Source organism: Melanerpes formicivorus, unplaced genomic scaffold (genome assembly GCF_026170545.1).
Source record: "Melanerpes formicivorus ecotype bairdi unplaced genomic scaffold, bMelFor1.0.p_v2 SCAF_3, whole genome shotgun sequence".
Taxonomy (NCBI): domain Eukaryota; kingdom Metazoa; phylum Chordata; class Aves; order Piciformes; family Picidae; genus Melanerpes; species Melanerpes formicivorus.
The window spans coordinates 12,633,119-12,648,809 of NW_027142355.1; the positions used below are offsets into that span (position 1 = coordinate 12,633,119).

The 15,691-nt window shown below is 37.7% G+C and overlaps 1 protein-coding gene across 1 annotated transcript in view; it reads right to left on the reverse strand.

The window, feature by feature from the left end:
• Nucleotides 1-15,691, reverse strand: part of SLC2A13 (solute carrier family 2 member 13) — a 133,506-nt gene that overhangs the window by 53,678 nt on the left and 64,137 nt on the right. The gene's annotated exons all lie outside the window — the stretch shown is intronic.

Below are 15,691 nucleotides of genomic sequence, written 5' to 3' on the forward strand. Positions count from 1 at the left end.
GGTAAACAATTCAGAGTATCAGGAGTTTCTAACAGGTGCATAGTATTTAACATAGTTAATCAGAGTAGATGACAGACCAAATCATTGTGATGGCATCATGTCAGAAAGAAGCAAGCACCTCCTCTAACAGTCTATCAGCAATTTTTATCAGGATTACTTCTGAGAGAAGCAAAAAGGACATGTGCTTTATCCTTGAATGCTGCATCCCCTGAAGGTTAAAGCCGACATGATGCTCTTGCTTTAGACTGTTGCTGCCCCTTACCAGACTCAGTGACATTTTCTCCAGACACAAACATTAAGCCAGCTGCCTTTTCATTCATGTCCTTATCTCAGGCTGGCACTCTGAAATACGAGTGATCCAACAGTCTGAATTTGATGGAAATAACTGTTGAGCTGGGAGTTGTCAATACTTATTATAAGCATAAACAGACTGGCTTGCAACAGAGAATTGGAGCCTCCTCTTCTCCAGGCTAAGCAAACCCAGCTCCCTCAGTCTCTCCTCATAGGGCTTGTGTTCCAAGCTCCTCACCAAATTTGTTGCCCTTCTCTGGACAAGCTCGAGCAAGTCAACATCCTTCCTAAACTGAGGGGCCCAGAACTGGACACAGGACTCAAGGTGTGGCCTAACCAGTGCAGTGTACAGGGGCAGAATGACTGCCCTGCTCCTGCTGGCCACACTATTTCTGATGCCATTGGCCAGGATGCCATTGGCCCTCTTGGCTGCCTGGGCACACTGCAGGCTCATGTTCAGCCTGCCATCGACCAGTACCCCCAGGTCCCTCTCTGCCTGGCTGCTCTCCAGCCACTCTGACCCCAGCCTGTAGCACTGCATGGGGTTGTTGTGGCCAATGTGCAGAACTCAGCACTTGGATGTGTTAAATCTCATGCCGTTGGATTCTGACATCTGTTCAGCCTGTCGAGGTCCCTCTGCAATGAAGCAGATTATTTGCTACATGTTGTTTCACTTCGTTAAGGAAAGCAACTGAATTTCAGCATTATATTTTGCTCCATGCTCCCTCTTCTACTGCTCTCTCCTCATAACACTTCTGATTTCACATAAGATTCACCCTTATAGAGTGGTTTCTACCTGGCAGTTTCCTTCCACAAATACAGTTTTTGCTGGGTTTAGATGCCTCTGTACAGCTCAAGCAAGATTGTAATAGGAAACAATGTATTTCTCCTGACTTTAAAACAATATTAAAAATCTTCTTGTTTAAAATCTTGCATATAACCAGAGGCTCATTTAGACAGAATAGCCCATACCTCGAATTTTTAAGACAGCTGACCGAGATGGCTAAACAGTAAAGCCATGCCATATTGCTGTACTCAATCATTAATTAGTCCAATGAACACTAAACTCCCACTAGATAGGATGAAGTTATGACTCAGAGCAGCAGATGTGATTCTGATCTGAAACCTCCGGGGAGTGTTAGTGACAGTGAATGTAGCAGTCAAACTGAAGAGCAGTGTCACAGGGGAAGAAATTCATGCCATGGAGGAAGAAATTAGTCCTTGAATTACAGTTAATTTGTTCCAGAGTTAATTTGCTGTTTGGAAAGGAAAATGTCTTTTATAAAACCAGAATAATTCCCCCAAACAAGTAAATTATTTCATCTCTATGGAGAGTATCTAGTTTAGAAATGTATCGGAAAAAATAGTTGCTTATAACCTCACCATAACTATATTTAAGTAGAAAAAACCAAACCAAACCACTAATGCACAGATCTTAAGACATGCTTGCATCAATAAAAATGTTTAAATGGTATGTCAAATTGCCTTCAGTGCTTCTGTACACGACAATTTACTGTGCAGCAAGCATGGAACCACTGTAAGATTATGTTGTTGGCAAATGAAAAATAATGATTTAGTGAAAAGGTGAGCCACAGATCAGCTTGGATACCACAAAAGAAGATGAAAGAGACTTCAGAGCTGGCCAGGCCAAAGGCAGTCATATGGCTCTAGTCACCCTGCATGACCCTGCACCCACAACTTTGAAAGCTAAAAGACTCAGGGAGACCAAGAACTTTACAGGAGCTGAACTCCAATTTCTCCTAAGCTAAGTGCAGAGTCCTGCACTAGTATAGGTTTGGAAGTGATCTGCTAGAGAACAGCCCCATGGAGGAGGACCTGGGAGTCCTGCTGGACAACAAGTTCTATTCATGGGACAGCAATGTGCCCTTGTGGCCAAGAAGGCCAATGGGATCCTGGGGTGCATTAAGAAGAGTATGTCCAGCAGATCGAGGAAGGTTCTCCTCCCTCTCTACTCTGCCCTAGTGAGGCCCCACCTAGAATATTACATCTAATTCTGGGCTCCCCAGTTCAGGAGGGACAAGGATCTACTTGAGAGAGTCCAATGGAGGGTTACAAGGATGATTAAGGGACTGGAGCACTGCCTTATGAGGAAAGGCTGCGACCTGGGGGCTTTTTAGTCTGGAAAGGAGAAGACTGAGAGAGGATCTAATAAATGTATATAAATGTATGAGCGCTGGGTGTCAAGAAGGAAGGGACAGCCCCTTCTCACCTGTGCCCTGTGATAGGACAAGGGGCAATGGATGTAAGCTACAGCATGGGAAGTTCCACCTCAACATGAGGACAAAATTCTTTACTGTAAGTGTCCCAGAGCACTGGAACAGGCTCCCCAGAGAGGTTGTGGAGTCTCCTTCTCTGGAGACTTTCAAGACCCATCTGGATGCATCCTTGTGCAACCTGTGTTACATTTTATGGTCCTGCTGTGGCAAAGCGGTTGGACTCATGATCTCCAGAGGTCCCTTCCAACCCCTAACATCCTGCGACCCTGTGATCAGTTACCTCTGCAAGGAAAAGCCACTGCAGTTGCTCAAGCACAACTGAAGACAGAGTTGGGCAGCAAAATCTTTTGCAGAGATGCTTAAGGAGGTTATGATCAGACCAGAGTTTGCAGAGAGACAAGGAATTAAGCAATATGAGTGTTTCTTTATTTTCTAGCTAGCTTTACAAATGCCATAAATCAAAGAATGAAATACAAGTACCTGTGAAGACCTAACCAGTATCTTGCAGAGCCTATGCTCCAGATCTCAACACAGTCAGTTATATTTATATATGAACTACAAGAAATTCTGTTTCTGTCTCTGTTCAGAATTCTGGCAGTATCTGAGTTGATTTGCAACAATGCAACAAGAATAAGCAAAACATTGTTTTTGCTGTAAGATATAAGCATTTAAAGGATACCCTGAAAAATACAATGAGCTCAGTCTTGCTAATTTTACTTATTCAGAACTCTAATAAAGCATTTAAGATGGAAAAGACTGCTGTAATGTATAACTTTCAAAGTATAAATGTTTCAAAACAATGATTATTTCTCTACTATTACATGAAACAAAAAATAAAGCAAAATTAATTAGAATGAGTATAAGAGCTGTCCTATGTCACTAGTAAGTCACCATTCCTACATGCAACAGAAAAAACAGCTTGCATCCCATCACTGTAAACAAATGACTTCATAGGCACAGATCACAACCCAAAACAAAAATTTATACTTGGTTCTCAAATTTTGAGATATAGAATATAAAATATCTGATAATTTCTGGAATGTGTAATTTAAAAGGTGTCACCACTAACAAGCATAATTTACACTTCTCCTCCTTGAAAGATCCCTTCTCCTCTGCTCCTGTGTACAAACAGGACAGAGCTGCTGCTTCAGCATAGTGATAAAATTTCTTTTAGTAGTTTGTATCTGACTGAAGTATTAAATCATAGTTACATGCTGTTTCAGATCCTTGTTCTCTCTATTTAGGTTCAGATTCAGGACAGAGGAGGTTTTAAATAATTGCATTTAATGTTACCTGGTTCCTTATAGTCCTGGTTGATGACGTACATACCAGTACTTTTTTCAGTACTTTTACTTGCTTGCCCCTCTCACCAACAAGCAAGGGCAAAATGTATTAATTTATTACACAGAAGGCTTTAGTCTTTGTCAGCATTTAATTATTTTGAATGACCAATTTAATTGTTTTGGTACAAAATCTATGTCTTTAGGATGAAAACACGAAGTTGCTAAGTCTAACTGCTCACTTTCTTATCTCCTTTCCCAGTCTACAAACACATGATAAAAATAACATAACTCAATAAGCAGTGGTGTAAAAAAGCCCAAATTGTATTAACTAATTATTTTTGTGGTGTTTCTGTTTCCCTCTCCTGATTTCTAAGAGGGGTTCTTTCCTTTTTCTTCTAAAAAATGGGCTCTCCACTCGTAATTCTGGCCAAAATATTCAAGTTTAGGTGAGAAAGGGGCCTTCAGCAAGCAAAGGTTTGAATCAGCCGAACAGTATTTCTCTGCTCTACTTTTCTCTTGTGAAATGTAGAGAATGATTAGCCACCTCTACAAAACACATTAAATTGTGCAGATAATAATGTAGTCTCACTCTTTTTTAATTTGTAAAATATGTTTTGGGTGAGTGCAATATGCAAGTGACTATTAGAGAGAAATAAAATATCACAAAAGGATTTTGCTTTCATGATAAAGTCCCAAACAAAATCACTCTCTGAGGTACTATTACCTCCCATAGACTTGTTAGCACTCCAAGGAAAAAAAGCCTCCAACCATTTTAAGAAGTCGCAGGCAAGTCCTCCCCTATCTGCAGAGGCTTTGGCTCAATTCCTGTTTCTCTAGCTCTGACACCTGATCTTGGAAGGCACTCCAGGAAACAGCCAGTCTTTCCAAAGATGAGAAGCCAAATGCTGTTTCATTAACCCGTCTTGATAGCCCACTCCTTTTCTAGACTCCCCTTATTGCCACTCTTCTCCTAACTGGCCTTACAGGCAGCATTCTTTCTCACTGTACTAAGGAACTGACTCTTCGGGGATGTCTTATTTTCTCTCTGTACTCCATACCATAACTTCCAAAACTGACTACTTTGACCAGTTTTGCAATAACAAAGTCCAGATTAGCCTTTAGATGCCACCGTGGTTTATTTATGATCCACTTCTGGAGTATTTTCACTTATGGTAAATCTCTGCATCACACATAACCTTTCAACTTCTTTTCTGGTGTGTCTTGACCGCTGTGACACACAGCATTTTGACTAGCCTGCAGCAGCTTAACTCTTATTGACACACTGCAAAGAATCCAATTTACAGAACCAGTTCTTACGCCCTTAAAATAAAGGTGAATAAACAGACCTAAAGGGCATTGTATCTCTTACTGTACATTTGAATGGGATCAGGAATATACTTCACAAAGTTGCTCATGTTGCTCTATCAGTAAGCATGTAACCAGGTGACCTTTTACACTTAAATTTTGCATCTTTTCAAGACTGGCTACATTGCGAGCTTTGAATTGTTTCACATTTATATATTCTTTGTTTTTAATCTAAGGAGACACTTCCTTATTGCCAAGAATACAGTCTAGAATTTGAATAATATATGCCACAATAATACATTTCCACAAGCAAGCAAATGCATGACACAAACAAAATCCTCTTTTCCTACAACTCTACTGTACAAAACAAACCAAACAACTTTAAATTGGTCACTGCTTGGTATCTGATTTCATGATAGGTCTTGAAATTGAAAACCAGCCTTTGCAGAGATAATGAAAATACACACTTCAGTAAAATTATTAAACATTAATAACTGCATAAGAAAGGACTTTTAATCAATATTATTAAAAATGCAGCAACACAAGAAAAACTTCTGAGACCAAACTGTGTTCCAGGAACCGTCTAAACAAATAATATATTGCAAACAAACCAACCAGCACTGCTATTGAGGGAACTTCCTCCTGCAATCATCCATGAATGATTTCTAAACAACATCAGTGCTTCGACTTAATTTCATTAATTGGCTTTACATATGAACAACATTAATGAGATGCATTTAACTGACTTAACAGCTGCACCAGGTATGCTCTAGATAAAAAGCAAATATATTTTACTTCACTAATTGCTAATAACTCAAGTCATAGGTTTCAGCAAAGACTTTGTTCCATGCGGTTTACACATTTCCTCCTGTGTGGCCCTGCCGTGAAGTTAATACTGGATTTGTGACATGAGAGTTATTACCAAGGCAACAGATAGAAATCAAACAGTATTATGATTTCACCACAGGTGGGGGAAAAAAAAAAAAAAAAGAAAAAAGAGTAGAAGCCAAAAGAAAATATATTGGGGGAAATTTCTACTAAAGATAGAAATCCTTCAATAATATCAAAAAGAACTGTAGAAAATACTAGTTAGTTTGAATATATTTATTCCTTAAATACTTCAAGTCTTCTCCGAAGTGTCACTCCTTCTTTAAATATGCTTTCACAACTTGAAGGAATATAGCAACAGATTTTATCACTTACCAGTAAAAAGATCACATTAAGGCAAAAAAAGAAAACACACAAAAAAGTACAACCAGCTGGACTGATAATGGTTTTTCAGTGTTTTAATACAAATTTCTCAGCATTTTGGTTACTTTACCACTGACAATAACATTAATCTGTGGGTAAAAATTGTGCATTTGTGCACATAGTCCTTGATGATCAGATTTCACAAAACCCAAACCATTCCAAAACAAAATATTCCAAAGGATTTCCTTTAAAATAACTTGGCATGTTAATTCTATACAGTTCTTTGAATATGGGTCTTCTGCACACGTTGCAAAAATAAATATCAATCTTTCCAAATTAAAATATTACAAGCCTTTCTACTAATAATATTCAAAGCAAAATTGAAAAGAGATATACACCCAGGAAATCATTACACTGAAAAATGCTGATTTATTAAAGACACTTTGGATTTTGTTGGGCTTTTTAAAATTATTTTTTGTTGCTGTTCAGTGTCAGTTAATACTTGGAATAATCCTTTTTAACACAACTAGCCCAACTGTTAGGCAGACTCTCTAGTGGATGAGTCCTGACTGTGATTAATACTATGTTATCATACAATGAGGTTTACTTTTATTCATGCAATTCCTTTCTTCCGCATCTATTCTTCTAGCCTATAACCCAAGACAGAATTCAAAAGAGACAGCATAAAGAAAGGTATTTTGCATGGCAGTTTTTCAGCTCATTGAGTTAAAGGTCCAGATTTGAGGAAGAAAAAAAAAACAAAACAACCCACATCAGATAACATCAAACAGGCATTCAGGAACAGAAACATAAGCAAAAGACTAAGATTTAAAGCCTTATGAAATGGGGGGAAAAAAATAATCCAATGTTTCAAAAAAGACTGACAGCCTTATAGTTGTGTCCATTACAGTACCTCACATCAGCACCCTGAACCTGTTTCCTCTGCAATGTGAGACAGTTTTTTTGCATGCATATAAACATTCACCTCAATATCATTGCATGTGTTTGACAGTCCAGGATTACTTCAGTTTGTGCAGGCTTTCAGGTGTTTTTTGTCATTGTGTTTTCCTGCATTTTTTAATATTAAATTGATAGATTACAAGAATTATCAGAAGATAAGTGGGATGTTAAAGTTTAAAGGAAATCAGCTTTTCATTTTAAACTTAAAATTGATCTTCCATTGTATGTGTACTGATTCCAACAGCAAAAAGCAATCCAATCCAAGAGCAAAAAAAATCCAAGTACATTATTTCTGTTATTGTTGTAAAAGTTTAAGCAATGAGAAATTATGTTTCCTACTTCTCTCAAGACATTCAAATCTAGTATCTCTAAGCACTAAACTATGTTCTGATAAGCATTCTAGATTTTACTTAATTTCATCCCATTACTCTGCTTGAACTCCTTCCCTGATCTTCCTAGTCCTCAAACCCTTGAAATAATTATATCTGAGTTACCTATTCTTTAGTCTACAATACTTAAGACAAGAATGTATCAGTAAAAGCCTATCTTCCAAAAGCTCTGGCTAGTTACATTGACCAAGCAAGCAGTTTTTTTGAATAAGATTAACATTTTACAGCTTTAATCTAGTTAAAAACTCCAACTTGATTCACTGATTTGTTTTGCATAGTTTTTTTTTTTTTCATTTAAGTGGCTTACAGCTGTGGTTTTCCTTCTCTATTTCAAAATGAATGAGAATACAAAATGAGCTCGGAACTGCATTAGCAGTGAGAAGCTTCAGCCAGACAGGGAAGCTTGAAGTTTGGTTCATACCATTGTCCAAATCACCCAAGTGGCAGGGGTTTGTGTGTTTTACAGGGAATTACAAATCTGTACTTTTAAACCAACTCAGATTCATTTCTGGCTATCACACAAGATCAGCACAAAAGGAAAAGAAAGATTCCTTTTATTTTTAATATTACTTTTAAATGGAAACGTAATAGAATTCAGTTTTGGAGGTAGCAACACTGACACACAGATGACTTGGGTTTAATACTGGTGTATTCTCTTGTATCCTAAACATCCTCTCACAATTATTTCAGCTGGTAAATTACAAACTTTGGAGCAAAACCACAAAATGTTCAGCTGCTCATGATTTTGTAGGCCATTTTCAACAAGCACGCACAAGAATACTTAAAAAATGTTTCTTTAAACAAAGCTTCTGAAGCACAGGAGTTGTCTGTAAAACACAGCAAATGACATAAAACTTTAGCAATATCATGGCAGCAATATCATGTTTAGATTTACTGAACTGCCTTCCTGTATCTCAAGCACAAGATACATCTGCCTGTATCACCCCAGCTTGATGTTTGCTGGCTAAATATAAAATCAAAACAAAGACTGATGTCTAACTACTCCTCATATTTTTACACAGGTTTAGAGCTATTTAAAATGTCAGCAGTATGACCTGCTATTTTCTCTCCACTCCCTGCTCTGTGACTCTGAATACCAATACTCACTACCACCCACCGCCTTCTTGTCCAGAAGAGACAGGGTTTGTGCATGTCATATTAATACACGACTGAGGCAGTCAGCAGCCTGCTTCCTCCCTGTGTTAATTTTTTTTTTCCTCAGTCCTGCTGCAGTTTTCCTTAGCCAACTGATGTTCTGGTTCATGCTAGGGGTTGAAAGGGATCTCCAGAGGTCTGCAAGTCCAACAGCCTTGCAAAGCAGGACCACTTAGGGCAGGTCACACAGGAACACATCCAGGTGGGTTTTGAAGATCTCTAGAGGAGACTGCAATCTCTCTGGGCAGCCTGTTTCAGTACTCCATCACTCTCACAGTAAAAAATTTTTCTCTCATGGTGAGTTGGAATTTCCTGTGATTGAGTTTATGTCCATTTGTTTGCTTGACTGGTTTTAGTGTAATAAGAAGTGTTCCCTCCCTACATAGATATTTTGTAATGATAGAGAAGAATAAACATCAGAGCAGGGTCTGGAGATGAGAGTGGTGAAACCCTGGAATGGGTTGTCCAGGGAGGTGGTCGAGGCCCCGTCCCTGGGGGTGTTTAAGAGCAGGCTGGATGAGGCTCTGTCCAGCCTGATCTAGTGTGGGGTGTCCCTGCCCATGGCAGGGGGGTTGGAACTAGATGATCCTTGTGGTCCCTTCCAACCATGAATGAAACTATGAAACTATGAAACTATATTATGGTCAGACTCCTCCTTGACCTGCTGCATCAAGGGGTAGGTGAAGGCAAACAGAAAGAAGGAATGGAAAAGGACTGACTTGGCCAACATGGACATTTCACTGCTGTTGCAGATCTTGCCTATGGTGACTGTAGACTGCATTTGATGAAAGGGAACATTTCTGCTACCCACTTCACCTGAATCTTAATTGCTGGCTTGCAAACCCTTTCTGCCCAAGTTATGGTCCTGTACTTTCAACACTTTCATCTCTGAATCACTGTTTATCCTTGCTCACAGTTCCAAAGATAGTGCCTCTCTCTAAGTTATGTGATGATTTTCCAAACTCAAGTGGACTGATTTCCACAAAGAAACTAATCACTCAGTTCAGATCTGCCAATTTACTGAAAATTAAAATAAATAAATAATAGGGTTTTTAAAAAAAAAAAATCTATGTTCCAAGGGTTGGCAAACTTACAGCACAGGTTGGCTTCCATGCAAGAACCTAGTGTCCAATAAGGGCAAGCTGGTGACTATCAGCTGTTTGGAGCTCTTGTTTATATATATTTTATTCTATTTCAAAGGAAACCAGCTCAGCTGTGATAATAGTACACTGTTTATTGAAAAATGGTTGTTGAATATGGATGCCTTTCAAAATAGCAGTTAGGGCTTCCTTCAAGTACTATGAAACTGATATAGGTGGCTTCTATAAACTGTCAGTCAGAATGTTTTACACTCAGTAATATGAAATTGCTTTATATATTAATTATAATTAGTTTCTCTCAAGAGTCACCTTTTCTCATGTGCTTGCCTAGACTAGATTTCTGTTTAGTTGTTTTTCCAAAAATATTTGCAGTCTACTTAAAAAGCATCTGCATCCTATGCAAGTCCACAGATGCATCTCTTTTCTCCACTGAAGTTTTTTTACATTACGAGTTGGCATGCAGACTATATGAAACATGCTGCAATACGAAGGAAGGATAATAGGTGAAATGAAGGGTCACTTCTCCACAAAGAGTAATTTGAAGTATTTATTAAAACCTAATAAAATATTTAATATATTATTATCTGAAAAGCATGTAGAAGTGCAACTAAAAGTTTCTTTTTGTTTTATTAAAGGTCTTCTAAAACCTAAGGGGGAAATGCAAAATTAACAGAATGATATAAACTGGACAACTTAGTAAAAAAAAAAAAAAAAGAATTAATTATAAATCTCTCTATGGCTACTGGTACTGAAAAAGTAGAGAGGATTGCTACTACTTGTGCTGCAATTCACAAAACAAGGTATTTATTCAATGGCCTTCAACAGAAAACAAGGAAAGGGTTAGCTGCAGTCACAGTCCTATGATACCTGTCCACTATTTAATTGAAAAAATGGAATTTAAAGGCAAGTTTCTCAGTCTTGACATCCACCGCCCCTCTGGTGGTTAAAGCACATATCCCTGTCCAGCAGAAGGGGGCCTACAAGCCCTGCTTGGTCCTAAGTTCACAGAGAGGTGCGTGCTGCCTTCAGAGAACAGAAGCGAAGGTTCCGGCTCTGCAACTGCTGCACAATAGACCCAGCAATTAAACCAATTAAACCTATCGAGAAATGAGCTTTGCTTCCATTAAACTCCTCTCTAGCCTCTACTGAACTCTAGAAGTATCCTGGCTTCTTTCCAGGCCCACCCCTGGTTTCTTTCATTCTCTCTTTTACATTCAGTACAGTATTTGTTCACTTTTCATGCTAATTGTTTTAATATCTTATCTTCAAACCTTCAATTTCCACTTGTTACACAACCACTTCTTGTCCTGTTTTATCTGTCATTTTTTCTCTCTCATTACCCTGAGTTTCTTAATTCTCCATATTTTCTTTCAGGTTTTTTTTTCCATTCCACTTCTCCATTTTTTTCTCCCACTCCCTGTTTTTTACCAGATGGAAATATCTTAAAAAAGCAATATTGTCAGAGCTCAGAAGCATCTGTGGACCAAATCCAAACACCAACATCTTTTACATGTGGATTCACTTACTATTCAGGAGATTCAAGGATATCTTAAAAACTACAACAAAAAAAAAACCAACATTTTATTAACTAAGAATAACAGATCACACACATCAGCAGAAATATAAGCTTAAAGATACTGAAGGTCATAAGCTCTCCCTGTTGACAAGACACCATTTTTCTGTTGCAGAAAGCGTTTCTAGCACAATGTGAAAAGAAATGTAAATTACAAAATCAGCATTGCATCAAGCTTAGTGTTTCAACTGCAGAACAAAACACTTTGTTTAACTTTCATCAAGTCTGCTTGAAGTTTTGTGAGAATAAGAATAATCAAGATGATACAGCTGTCTCTACAATCTTATCTTGGATTCATAGGCTTCAGAGTACGGGCAGCCTGTGTGAACATCCATGAGCTCACTCAAAACTTAAGAGCCCTCAAAAGAACAGCATAAATTCCAGCACGGAACACAGCACCTACATGTACTTCTCACAAGACAATACTGAACTCCCTCTAATTATGGCCAAATTGCTGCTTAGTATTCAAGACAACTCAGGATTTTTTCCAAAAGCTTCACCATGTGAGGCTGCACTGTACCAGAAATGTTCTCAGATGTCCTAGTCCTACAGGAATGTAAGCATATAGATAAAACACCCATATACTTTATCAAAGTTTCATACCAATCTGAAGTAGTGAAATCCTTCAAACCCCTCCTCCCACCTCCCCAAAAGATTAATTTCTTCCTTCTAAATAAAAAAAAAATGTAAAATGTCTTTTTTAAAAGAAGAAACTGATGGGCAAATTTAACTTCAAGTTTTACCTTAAATGGTCTTCCTCCCCCAGGTTTTACCCATGGGCCACTGAGGGGACACCATTCAATTCAACAAAATTCTGAGATCTGTTGCTAGTAAAAAGATGGTTTGTAGTAATTGCCCTCCTGTAATACAACTTCCTTCACAGGGCCTTTTTCAGTTTTCTCTCAGCCAGATTTTTGACTCCAGGCTTGAGGAAGTGAGCTTCAGTTTTCAAGATGAGAAAATATCAGAATGGTAAGAAAGTGAAGTTAAACCATTTCAGTGTGAGAGATGCTTGTCTAAAATTGCATGACTTTATCTTTTACAGGTCAGTTAAACTGGAAAAATCCAGTTCTTGCTATTTCATGCACTCTACCAACATGGGTACCTTTGTTCTGAGAGGGACAAAAATGGAATCAAAGCAATAGGTCACTGAGTTCTAAGTCTTTGAGTGACTAAATTTATCATGCTAAGATTTGTTCCTGTGACAGTCACATTCTCTTTAGGCTATTTTTACATTTTATTTCTCCCTCAGATCTACCTCCTCAATGCAGAGGTTGCTCCACATGTCATTCTCAACAGTCAGTAATATCCTGTTCATGATAAAAGATTCTGGTTTCCCACAGCTAGACATTACACATTAACATGGATGATTCAAACACAATATGAAACTATTTCTGTACCAAAACTAGATCATTGTATTACATGACAAGATGGTCAGAGCATAGTCCTCTACAATCCTTACAGAAGTTCTAGTTTTTCTCTCCCTACCCTCAAGAGATACTGTCACGTTTTTGCTCTCACTGGTTTCACAACCAATATCCAATTTTTAACCAGCAAATATATAACAGATATCTGAACTCTTAAGCATGGAAGCTCTAGATTTTTGTTGTTTTCTCCATGTGTTTATTGCGCACATTTTTCTGGTTTTTTTTTTTTTTTTTTAAATGATCTTTTCTACTGCTGGGTATACTCAGTGAATATTTTTAGAACCCTGCAGAATTCATGCATGTAATTTCCTATCTCTAAACAGCCATACTTTTTGATTTGAACTTTCCTTAAATATAAGAGTTACTCCATAAAGCATATACAAATTGGAGAAGTACTGTATCATTCCACAACTATTTTCTTCCTTGTATTTTGCCCTCCTGGTTTGTGATTTGATTTGCTGGGTTTTTCAAATGAGCTTTTCAGACACACACACACATACTCACTTCTATGGTCTCACTTTTGTAGAGCAAAATGCAAGATTTAATTGATTTTTTTTAATATCAGAAATAGTGGAAAGCCTTTAGAGAGACAACTGGAACAAATCAGGTCCCATAAAGGATGCTGCTATGTTAACTGGTCACAGTGTACAAAAATTCCATGGAAGTACCTAAGGAGAAAATACGCAACCAGAAGCTAAATTCTCTGCCAGGGAAAGGAAGGAAACAGTAACTCAGTCATCAGTCTCTTCTCCTATGGCCAAAAAAGGGGTATACCAAGAAAAGAGGATTCACACAGTAGCACCAAATTTACAGTGAACACCAAGCATCAAAACATTTTTTTCTACTTATTTTGGTAAACAATTTGTAAAAACCACTGAAAGAAAAGTCCACACAATCCTACCATCCCCAACAACAACCAGTGCCTGTTTCCTTTCTGCAACAACAGAGCAATCCCAGAATGACATAACTAAACATTATGGAGAGTTTCAAGATTTCAAAATAAGAAAAGTCAACTTACCAGTGTCATAAACCTTACAAACTGTTAATTTTTCATTCAAGCCTACTAAGGCACCTTAAATAAGAACCAAAATGTGAGAATAACTGTCCTTGGTCACATTGTATTATATAGCACTTTACTAATATTTATTATATAAGCTTCCGTAATTAGCTTCTAAACTTACTTCTGCTTTTGGCATCGGTAACATCCTGTGGCAATGAGTGCCATCCACTGTGTAATTATGTGCTGAATGAAAAAATGTTTATTTTAAACCTACTGTTGCACAAGAGCTAGGAGTCATCAAAAGTGTGTTGTAAGAATTTATGAATAATCATGCTCTCCCCCATCTTACCCATAACACTGGTAGCTCTATATGCCTCTTGCATTCCTTCTGAGCTCCAAGAAGCAGAATCCTAACCTTCCTGTTCGAATACAGGTCTCTCTTTCCCTATACATAACCTGGTTTATCCTTTCTAAAAGAAATTACATCTTCAATGTTTGTATGGAACTATAATGCAACTTCAAGAATTCATGTTTCAGTAGTAACAATTTAGATTGATGTGCATGTTAAGACAGTGCTTTCCTGCAAGCATTATTGTGTAATATTGTGTAATTCATTCACTTGCCATTTTATTAATTTGTTATCTTCTTGTCATCTCATAACTGCTCATGTTCACCGATTTGGGGGGTGTTAATGTAATTTATAATGTTATTTTACTGTTTAGACCCTTTCACAGATTTATTGAAGTAGTAAAGATCTTCACATAGATCCCTGTAGGAGTGTGCTCTTGGCTTGTGATAACTGATCTTTTAGGCTGAAGTGTGTTGGTTTTTTCCCCTCTTCAAAAGTTATTCACCTGAGAGGGCTTCTCTCTTACTTTTGTGACTATCTGGTTTCTTCAAGAAACTTTGGTAACAGCTGTCATAAACTAGGATGGTCAATTCATATGGAATATATAGTTCTAATAATACCATGAAATCACATCAAACCAATTTGCAAGCTATAATATACCTACATCACATTGTCTGTTCTTTGTTATTTTATGTTGTCTATATACATGTTAATTTTTCATACCTATAAACAAACATCATTTTTACAAGGACTGTAATAAAACTTTCTGGGCTGTAGCTTCATGCAGATTACACCACATTTCCAAACTAATTACTCCAGACCTGTGAAGCATACCTTGATTAGTCCAGGCAAATTATTATTCATTTTAATCAGCTTGTTTTGAAAGTTCTTCCCCTAACACCTGGATCTGAAACAGACCATCTACAACATCTTAAGCAAGATCCAGTGCAAGAAGCTTCATATATTCTCTGCAATTAACACAAATGAAAAAAAGAGTCTGCAAGATTTGCTGCTAAGGATTCATCTTCTGCTAGTTTTCTCACAACACCTTGGTTTTTACTGGGCCTGGAGATTATTAGGATTTCTGAAAGCTCTTTCTGTGCTGGTTTTTAGTTCTCACACAAAACTTAATCAGTCTTGCATCCAAGTGTTTTCTACATTTGGTTACTATTATTACTTTTTGAAGGTTCTCTTTATTTGTTACAGATTTCCTTCCTTTGCAGTTAAACAATACTATTCAGCCTGGAGAAAAGAAGGCTCTGGGAAGACCTTATAGCAGCCTTCCAGTACCTGACGGGGGCTCAGAAGAAAGCCAGGAAGGGACTTTTTATAAGGACATGTAGTGAAAGAATGAGATGGAATGGTTTTAAGCTAGTGGAGGGTAGATTTTGATGAGATATTAGGAAGACATTTTTATAGTGAGGGTGGTGA